This window comes from Chamaea fasciata, unplaced genomic scaffold (assembly GCF_029207755.1).
Source record: "Chamaea fasciata isolate MVZ Bird 193981 ecotype frontalis unplaced genomic scaffold, bChaFas1.0.hap1 SCAF_35, whole genome shotgun sequence".
Classification (NCBI taxonomy): Eukaryota; Metazoa; Chordata; class Aves; order Passeriformes; family Sylviidae; genus Chamaea; species Chamaea fasciata.
In genome coordinates, this window is record NW_027094120.1 from 2,673,596 (window position 1) to 2,683,960 (window position 10,365).

General features: G+C 45.3%; 1 long non-coding RNA gene across 1 annotated transcript; it reads right to left on the bottom strand.

Moving 5' to 3' along the window:
* Positions 1-1,704: 1,704 nt before the first annotated feature.
* LOC136303515 (uncharacterized) lies at positions 1,705-6,778 on the bottom strand. The gene is made up of 2 exons (XR_010724238.1): positions 6,205-6,778; positions 1,705-2,630 (listed from the first exon to the last, which is right to left on the bottom strand). It is a non-coding gene; the product is annotated as an uncharacterized lncRNA (long non-coding RNA).
* Between the last annotated feature and the right edge of the window lie 3,587 nt (positions 6,779-10,365).

Sequence of the window (10,365 nt, forward strand, 5' to 3'; positions counted from 1 at the left end):
GCCCAAGCACTGCACTTTTGTCTCCAGCATTGCTTTCCAAGAAAAACAGGGGAAGGCAAATTGTGTGTAGCTCATGGTATTTTATGTTATAGAGGAAATTTTGCACGGAATAGTCTGACACCGTTGCTTGTCCCAATCAAGGATTTTATTAATTACAGCAAGCGTAACAATAAGGTAATGCAGCGCTGGGCGACAGGGGGACCATTGTCCCGCCACTGCCGCGCCAGTCAGGGTTTTAGTTCTTCCTCTTATACAGTCCGGTTTCCGGCGTGCGTGACTTCCTTGAATAGTACTCTGCGCATGTGCGTCACTGTTGCTGGGGTCTGCTCTTCCCCTGCCGCGTTTCAAGACTCAGAATCGCTGACTTCCTGGAAAATATTGCTTACAACCGCAAATTATGCGAGACTACCTTTATCACTTAACTTGTCACCCATATCCTGGATTTAATGAACAAACATATCAGTAACAATATCCCCCCTTTGTCTTTAGGTTAATTTATGTTGTGCATTAAATCACTTAAGCTCTTGTCTGCTCCATTCCAATCCATCTCCCGTTTCTCCCTTTCTATTTTCTAAGTCCCCATATTTTGCTTGTACCAGCAGCAAGTGGGCAGCTTCCAGTCGCGCTTTTACTATTGTAATAAGTTTGTTAAAAATACAGGGACCAAAAGTTAATACAAGAACTAGTAAAAATATTGGTCCAGCTATGGTGGACAGTAAGGTAGTCAACCATGGGGAATGATTGAACCAACTCTCATACCAACTCTGATGGGATTCTCTTTCTCTTTCCCTTTTTTTTTTCTAGTTGTTTTCTTAGTTCTCCTAGGGTGTCAAAGACTATTCCCGTTTGATCTATATAGGTGCAACACTCTTCTTTTAAGGCTACACAAAGTCCTCCCTGTTGCCAAAATAATAAATCCAGGCCCCGTCTGTTTTGTAAAACTACTTCTGATAATGAGCGTACTGACTTAGTTATGCAAGGGTGCTTTCTGCTGACTGGATATGGTTAGTGGGGAGCCTGTAGCCTCAGGGTAATTTGTAACCGGTGTTAGCTCTTCATCCTCCTCTAAAACTCTATTCGGTCCCATACCATAGGTATCAGCTGGGGCGGGTTCTTTCTTTATCACTATTAGGTTCCCTCTATCACGCCCAGGTTCCCAATGTCTAATTCCCCAATATTTTCCTAATACCCAGTCAGGGCTCTCTGGATTTATATACACATATTCACAAGTTCCTAAGTAAGAAATTTCTCCAGATGGTCCTAACCAATGCTTTGCACACCCTGTGGGACCAAATCCTGCTCTAATAAATTGATCTGCACCTCCCCCTGGAGTCCAATCGGAAGCAATAGTCTCACAGCCCCAATACCCACAGTAATACTCCCCTGGGTAATTACAGTAGCTCTTTCCAGGATTTGAGGCCGGACACATATAAAACCCAGTTAAATTCAAAACTCTCCCGCACTATTCTATGTTTGTCATGTTGCATAACCCAGCCTTAAAGGCTGGGGTCTGACTGGTCACAAGGGAGTCTAAAATTTTGTAGTCATTCATACGAATCAAGGACCATTTGAAAGGCTGGTGTGTTTGACCTCCTGTCTGCCTTACCCATAGGGATAATAATAGTAGTGACAGTAACAGTTGTCTACAGGTGGCTTTTTCATTGTAACAGTGGCTTGTTCCCATCTCATTTTCTTCTTCCCTGATTTTAGTCCCAGTCCTTGGACATTTCATTTTCCATGACCTCCTGGTTCCACCTATCCCAGGGCGACTTCCTCCACAGTTTTCTCTCCCTCTGCCTCGCCCGTCGACTCGGTTGCTGCGAGCCACGGGGAGACCCATCTTCTCGGCAGCAGGGATATTCTTCAGGAGGGGACTTTCGCCCTTTCTTTAAGGATCTCTGGATATAGGTGTTCCAGTTGTGGTCTTTAACCTGAGGAGCGTCACACCTTACTTCTTTTACCCGACGGCGACACACTCCAGCTATTATTTGTGCCACAAAAAGGACTGGTTCATTGGAATGGTAACAATATTGTTCGGGATTTATGCCTTCTGCAAATATGTCCCACCACTCTTTAGAGTCTACTTGTAATTCCCCTTGAGCTACTTTCTGAGCCAATACCAAATCAGTAAGCTCCCGCTGAATTTCTAGACAGAGGCAGCAAACACCTCTCGGGGGCCTGCCTCTGTGACAATGGGTCCACCACCTGTTTTCACAAACTAAACATTGGTAACATACAAAGGGGTAACAATTCCCATTACAATAAGAATCATTACATTTAATACAAACACAATCAGCATATATATTTCCCTTATGATCTCTTTCAAGCTCTAGTTGATATTCTATCCTAAAAGTTTTATACCAATATTTTCTATTCATCAAGAATGTCCTTTCTTAATTTCCTGTTGCAGTTCCCCGAGTGAGTTTCAACTTTAAGTCTCCGGCTGGGCTGATGACCTTCCACCTAGGCTCGGGCACTGGTCCTTTTATACGACTGGCGTGAGTCCATCCCCGCTCTGCTGTTCGTACTGCTGTATTTGTTGTGAGGAGCACCAGATATGGACCATCCCAATGGGGCTGGAGAGTAGTTTCTTTCCGAGTTCGGATTAAGACCCAGTCTCCCGGTTGCACCTGATGTAGAGTAATATTTAAGGGTGGTCTCTGCAATATCTGCCCTTTTTCCCATAACTTCTTCCTAAAGGCCATCATCTCAGTTATAAATGCTTTCATTTGCTTATCTATTATTCCGGGATGGTCTCGAGGCATACCTGCATCATACGGCATCCCATACAGCATTTCAAAAGGAGATATCCCCACATCAGATCGGGGCAGAGTTCTGAGATTTAACAAGGCCAAGGGGAGACACTTAATCCAATTAAGTTTGGTTTCTAAAGTTAACTTGGTTAGCTGTTTCTTTAATTCTCCATTAACTCTCTCTACTAACCCCGAACTTTGAGGGTGCCACGGGGTATGTTCTTCCCATCTTATTCCAAGGGCTTCTGACAAGGCCTTAATAACTTTTGATACAAAGTGTGGCCCTTGGTCTGAGTCTATACTTTCAGCTACTCCATACCTGGGCACAATTTGTTCTAGTAACACTTTGGCCACCGTGTGTGCAGTGGCCCTTGCGGTTGGAAATGCCTCTACGAAGTGGGTGAGGTGGTCTATTAGTACTAACACATACTTGTATCTTCCCACCTTGGGAAGTTCAGTGAAATTTTTTTTTTTTTTAAGAGCCCGCAAGATGGCGTATAATTCACATGCTTGGGCTGACCATGACGGACTCAAGGGTCCTGCTTCTAATACCTCATAATCCTTCCCTGCTACTAGTGCATACCCTGATCTACGTCTTCCATCCACTATCCGGGATGAGCCATCCACAAAAATTACTTCTCCCTCTGAGAGCCCCTCCTCCTCTAAATCGGGCCTAATCTTAGTCTGTTCCTCAATAGTTCGGAGGCAATCGTGGGCCAGTTCTTCTGATGGTTTTGGTTCCCCAAATAAAAACTGAGCAGGGTTTTGTAAAGATGTAGTTTCTAATGTTAAATTCGGGGCCTCCAGCAAGATTCCCTCATATTTTAATAATCTGGAATCAGAGATCCATTTTTCAGCTTTTTGCTGCAAAACACTCCTCACATTGTGGGGGGATAATACCTTAATGGTACTATTGAAGGTTATTTTTCGAGCCTCCTCTGTCATTAAGGCACATCCAACAATGGCCTGTAAACATGTGGGCCAGCCCCTACTCACAGGGTCTAATAATTTAGACAAGTATCCTATGGGCTTCTTTTTCCCTGCCCAATCTTGGGTTAATACTCCATATGCTGTCCCATTCTCTATGTTGGCGAATAGATAAAATGGTCGATTTAAGTCTGGCAAACTTAAAACTGGTGCATTTGCCAATTCTCTCCTTAATGCCCAGAGTTGCTCTTCATCTGTCTTTCCCCAGCTTATACGATTAGACTCGGTGAGCTTGGCATATAAAAATTTAACTTTACTACTGCAGTTTTCAATCCATAAGCGGCAATATCCCAATAGTCCTAACCATTGTCTAACCTGTTTTTTTACTTGCTGGAGGGGGTAAAGATAAAATTCCCTGTACCTGTTCCGGGTCAATTGTCTTCTCTCCCTTCTCAATGTAGTGTCCTAAATACTTTACCTTTTCTTCTACAAATTGTAATTTAGATTTTGATACCTTCAGCCCCTTAAGCCCCAGAAAATTTAAAAGTTTTATGCTTTCTTTTCTGACTTGATTTTCCATTTTTCCTGCTATCAATAGGTCATCCACATACTGAATCAGAGTAATTTCTGGGTCTGGGGTAAAATCTTGAAGAATCTGTTCTAGGGCTTGTCCAAACAAATTAGGGCTTTCTGTAAACCCCTGTGGAAGCACGGTCCACCTCAATTGTTGTTTGCGCCCTGTGTCAGGGTCTTCCCATTCAAATGCAAAATAGTCTCTACAGCTTTCGTCTAAAGGGCAAGCCCAAAAAGCATCCTTTAAGTCTATTACACTGTACCACAAATTTTCTGGCCCCAATTTACTCAAAAGGGTATAGGGGTTTGCTACTACTGGGAATCTGGACATAGTGCGCTTATTGATTTCTCTTAAATCGTGCACTAGTCGATAAGTGCCATTGGGTTTCTTTACTGGTAAAATTGGGGTATTAAATGGGGACATACATGGTTCTAATAGTCCCTGAGATATTAATCTCTCAACTTCGGGTTTCAACCCCTTCCGCCCTTCTATAGACATAGAATATTGCTTAATTTGGACGGGGTTCTCCGGGTTCTTGAGGGTTACTTTAAATGGCGAGATGTTTAGTCTGCCCACAGTCTCAGGGGTATACCAGACTTCGGGATTAATTTCTTGTTCATCTTCAACCCTAAGGGCACATATTTTAATTCCCAGCTCCCCTTTTTTAACTTCCAAACCTACTCCTAATTCTACCATCAAATCCCTTCCCAAAAGATTAAAATCGGCTTCTGGGACTAAGAGAAAATTTCCCATACCTAATTTAGATTCTGTTTCTATTAAAACTTGTTGTATAATCCCTACCTTGAAGGGTTTTCCCTTTGCTCCAACCACATGGGCAGTATCTTTAGATAATTTGCACCCAGGGGGTATTTGCTGGAGGGTAGACCTCTCAGCTCCTGAGTCTACCAAAAATTCTACCTCCTGTGACTGGGGACCTAGTTTCAGTTTTATCAAGGGCTCTTTGTTCGTACGGGTCCCCAATACATAGAGCCCCTGACCCCCCTAATCTTCTTTGAATGCCGCCTCATCCTTTATCCTCTGTCTGCAGTCTCTTTTCATGTGTCCTTTCTTCTGCAGTAAACAAAATCCTCAAAATAGACTGTATTTCTTAACAGTATTTGAGTTCAAAGGGACAGATACAAATCCTAGTTGTGGCTGGGCTCCTCCTATTGGCACTTCCCTTAAGGGGAGTAACTCATGTTCTCTTTGCTCCCTTCTCCTCCTTCTGACTGCGGCTCCGATACCTTCATCTCCAGGGGAGGGAGGGGGTGTAGGAGGAGGTAATATCTGAGGCGCCGGTGGTAATGGGGGAAGTGCATACGGGGGTGGTATTAGGGGAGCATCCTCCTCCTGCAATTTTTCAGTCTTTTTATCTTTATGCCCAAACTCCATTTGGGAGAGATTGAATATTGCTACTCCCTGGTCCCCTGGGCGGGTAACCCATACTGCAGCATAATCAGCCTCTTCCTGATTAAAGGGGACCTACCTACGTACCCACTGATTCAAAAATCTCTGAACCCATAATTCTGATGACCCAAACCTGGGCCACCAAACTGCCTTGGAGATTTGTCCTCCCCAGACTTCTACACAAAAGTGTATCATCTTAACTTTGTCCTTGTCCCCCGTGGTGGGATAATATTTCCAATTCTCTAACATAAACCCCAGCGGTGAATCCCTAAGAACCGAAGGGGGTCTCATGGGTGGAGGGGGCTTGCTTTTCCCCTGTCCCATCTTCTGGAATACCCTCTTTCAGCCGTGTGTGTATTCACTCACTTCCCCTTTTTCGTGGCCCAGTCCCTCGCGGGCGATGGGAAACGCACTACTTAAGGGTCCGCACTCACTTGGAGAATCTGGCTGCCAGTTCTCCTCTCACTCACACGTACACACGTTGTATTCCAGGATCCCAACCCAGCCCGGACGGATTCCCCTGCACAATGGGCAGTTACTTACGCGTCTCCTGCGTCTTCGTCCGGACCTCGAGTGCACCGAGCTTATAGGGTTTTCCTTACCTTATTGTTACAAATTTGGGTTCGTCGGTAAGAGCAAGATCCCGACTTCAGAACCAGAGGCCGCCTGTACAGGCGGGGCGCCTCCCCTAGTCCCTCTGTCGGATCCGTATTCTTATCCGAGTCACGGCACCAAATTGTTATAGAGGAAATTTTGCACGGAATAGTCTGACACCGTTGCTTGTCCCAATCAAGGATTTTATTAATTACAGCAAGCGTAACAATAAGGTAATGCAGCGCTGGGCGACAGGGGGACCATTGTCCCGCCACTGCCGCGCCAGTCAGGGTTTTAGTTCTTCCTCTTATACAGTCCGGTTTCCGGCGTGCGTGACTTCCTTGAATAGTACTCTGCGCATGTGCGTCTCTGTTGCTGGGGTCTGCTCTTCCCCTGCCGCGTTTCAAGACTCAGAATCGCTGACTTCCTGGAAAATATTGCTTACAACCGCAAATTATGCGAGACTACCTTTATCACTTAACTTGTCACCCATATCCTGGATTTAATGAACAAACATATCAGTAACATTTTACAGCATCTCAAACTTGCCAAATCATGGATCTTAAAGGTGAGATCCATTTGTAGTTCATGGGATGGAGAAGTAGTGCAAGATGGAAAAGGGGAGCATCAAAATCATTTGACAAGGACATCTTTGATTGCTTCTTTACATTTCCATTTCATTTCTTAAAAGATCCTTCAGTTTTCCCAGAATCTTCTCCACACTCCTGTCTGCTCTTTCCAAGAACACTTCCTGGAGAACGAGGTGCAGCTTCTGTCACAAGACGTGCCACCAACTGCAGCTTCCCTTGGCTTTCCACACTGTGTGTGCAGTAGGAGTCTTGCAGCAAAGCAGGACAAATATTTGAAGAACTTGACAGCTTGTCTGTTCTTTTCCTTGTGGACTTGGGAGTTGTGCCCTTGGTAAGGTTTCCATTGTTACTGTTGTACCCTAAGAAAACAGGACGGGGTACCGGGGGAACCTGCTGGGAGTCTGTTATCATCCACCCAGCCAGGAAGAAGAGGTGGACAACTTAATCTAAAAGCAGCTGGAGAATGTTTCAGGATCACCAGCCCTTGTTCTTGTAGGTGACTTTAAGCTGCCAGATATCTGCTGGGAACTTAATACAGCAGGAAAGAGGCAGTCCAGGAAGGTTTTGGAGTGTATGGAGGACAACTTTTTGTTGCAGCTGGTGAGTGAGCCCCACCATGGGAGGGCTTATGTTCGACCTGTTGTTTGCAAATAGAGAAGGGCTGGTGGGAGATGTGGTGGTTGGAGGCTCCTTGGGACACAGTGATGATGAAATTATAGAGTTCTCGATATTTGGTGAAATCAGGAAGAACATCAAGAAGACTTTTACACTGGACTTCCAATCAGCAGACTTTGGCCTATTTACAAGACTTATTCAGGGAGTTGCTAGGGAAGCAGCCCTTAAAAACAAAGGAGTCCAGGGAAGGTGGGCGTGCTTCAAAGCAGAGATCTTGAGGGCAGAGGAACAGGCTTTCCCTGTGTGCCAAAAGATGAGCTGACGAGGCAAACGTCCAGCCTGGATGGGCAAGGAGGTTTTGAAGGAACTTAGGAATAAAAAGAGGATGTATCATCTTTGGAAGGAGGGTCAGGTCAAGGAGTATTTAAGGGGATTGCTAAGGCATGTAGGAAAAGTGTTTGGGAGTCCAAAGCTCAATTCAAACTTAATTTGGCAATTTTGTACAGGATATTAAAAAAAGTTTTTCAAATATATTAACTGCAATAGGAAGGCCAACTGCAATGGTTGGAGGACTTTCACGGACTTACACACACCGCGACTCGTGACCGCGTTTCCCCGCTTGTGTTTTTCCCGAGACAGGTGCAAGGTGCTCCCCATCACTCCCCGTCCCCCGCAGCCCAACTTCCCTGCCTTGCCTGCTCCAGATGCCCTCGGCCCTCATGCCAGACCCTGCCAAGTCTGCCGCTGCAGCCCTTACACCTCGGCTCACGGGTCTCTGAGGGGACCCAGCTGGGACCTACGCCTGGCAGGATCTCTGGATGAGGGATTTCAGTGGGCAAACAGCACTGACTCTTCCAGGCTGCAAAAGGACCTTCTCTCTTTCCTCACACCGGTGACACCACCTTACCTCATCCCCGCAGCGTTCCGACTCCAGCGGGTCTTGAATTTGAAGTGTGTAGGCTTGGCTTAAAACCTTCACTGCAAAGTGGGGAAACATCTTGAAGTTACTTTGAGAGAGTTCAAGTTGTTCCCTGTAATCTTTTGTGATACAGAAAAGTGAACCGGTGAGAAGTTCAAGCAAATTGTCATTACTACCTGCGAAACTACCTTCAAATGTAATTTGGTGCTTCTTTTAAGGTATGAGGGACTCAAGGGGATAAATCAGGACACTCATTTCCCAGTTCCTGTAAGAGCTGTCCTCAGGAAAGAGAGCTTAGAACCAACTCTGAAAATGGGGAATGAAAGCATCTTTTCTTCCTGGGGCTGTGCTGTGGCATACAGTGGGTAAACATGAATATCCAACTGTTTACATTATGCTATGCATGTTCACACTGATCTTTCTCCTGAAAAAAAAAAAAAAACAAAACCAAAACCCCATGAGTGAGTAGGTGAAAGACGATGGAACCAAACTAATTGTGTTAAAACTATTCCTCTCCTCCTGTTCCAGCTGAAGTTGGAATGCATCCAGATTTGAATTTCCAAAGTCTGGCACCTCTTTTCAGAGGTTACACTGAACTTTGACCAACTTGGTCTTCACGTTTGAATCTGAATCCACTTTTGTTCCTCACCTTGTCCCTCTTCACACCCAGAAAAACAACCGGGTATCACATATATCAGACTATTCCTCCTTAGTCTTGGGCAGATAAGAGCAAAACAGGTTTCACATGAACCTGTCTGAGGTCAGGGACATTCCATCAAGTGTTACTGAACTCAAATGGGATCAAAGATTCCCAAATAACAGTATAAAATCACTCTGAAACATCTGCAACTGCAAACACAGATGGGCAGAGAAAACAGTAGGTCTGCAGGTGAAACCCTTGCCTCAGATAAGGACAGTGTTTGCCTTTGAACTCAGTCAGTTACCCTCTGCCTTCCACCTGGGGAGCTGGAAGGAGACTTGTGGTAGTCTCCCCCTACTCTCCTTCTTTTTCCCCTGGACCTTGCCTTCAGGGTGATCATTCAGTTGGACACTTCCTGCACTTGCTGTCTCAGGTCAGTCCTGCCAAAGGCAGAAATGAATGCTGGGATGTGGCAATACACAAGACAGAGAGGAAGACACATTTAATTAGCACAGCTGGTTTGATAACCGGGATGCCATGGCAGGGACAAGCAGAATTTTGAGATTATGAGAAGATGAGATCAAACTTGCCTAGGGGAAGAGGATGCACTGTATCGCATCTCAGCATCCCACATGTCAACACAAAGTGACTCTGCAAGGCAAAGACTGAATTTTAACAGGTCTCATTGATACTAGGCAAGCCTGATTGTTATCTCAAAAAGCCATTGGCCTAATGATTGGCCGTTAATGCCCGTCTCCCAGGCTCTTTCAGGGGTGGGTGGAAATAGTCAAAGCCTGCAAAGGACACTTAATGCAAATGGCTACAGTCAAACCTTTTGTACTGTCTGTCCCCCAGTTTTGTAGGGGAAGAATCTCTTAACACAGCGGGGTTTTAAAATTCAAACAAATTTTGTGGGAGGTCATTGAAGCTCAACCAATGCAGAAGAATGTAGACAGCATCAAAAATAACTGGGAAGTATCCCATACTTGTGCTTGAAAGGCTTTGAATCAGAAGGTCTGCCAGGGCTGTTGCCTGATGAGTATTTGTGAATCTTCCCAGTGAGATAACGTAACTTCTTCTAGCCTGGTGATGCTGTAGGCAAAAGACCATCCCAAAGTGCAGGAATGAGCCTGGTATGCTTTTGGCACTGTGCAAGTATAACCCAAAGGCCAAGGCAGTTTCCAAGTGGAATGACTGAACTGGGAGAGGTTTGAAATGTAGGTAACCTCCAGAGAGGTGAAGCGGGGAGGGCTGAACGACAGCGCAAGAGGCAGCTGGGTGCTCCGGCTTGTACACATCTTCCAGGGAAGCCTTCCTGTGGAGAAGGAAAACTCACGGACACTGTG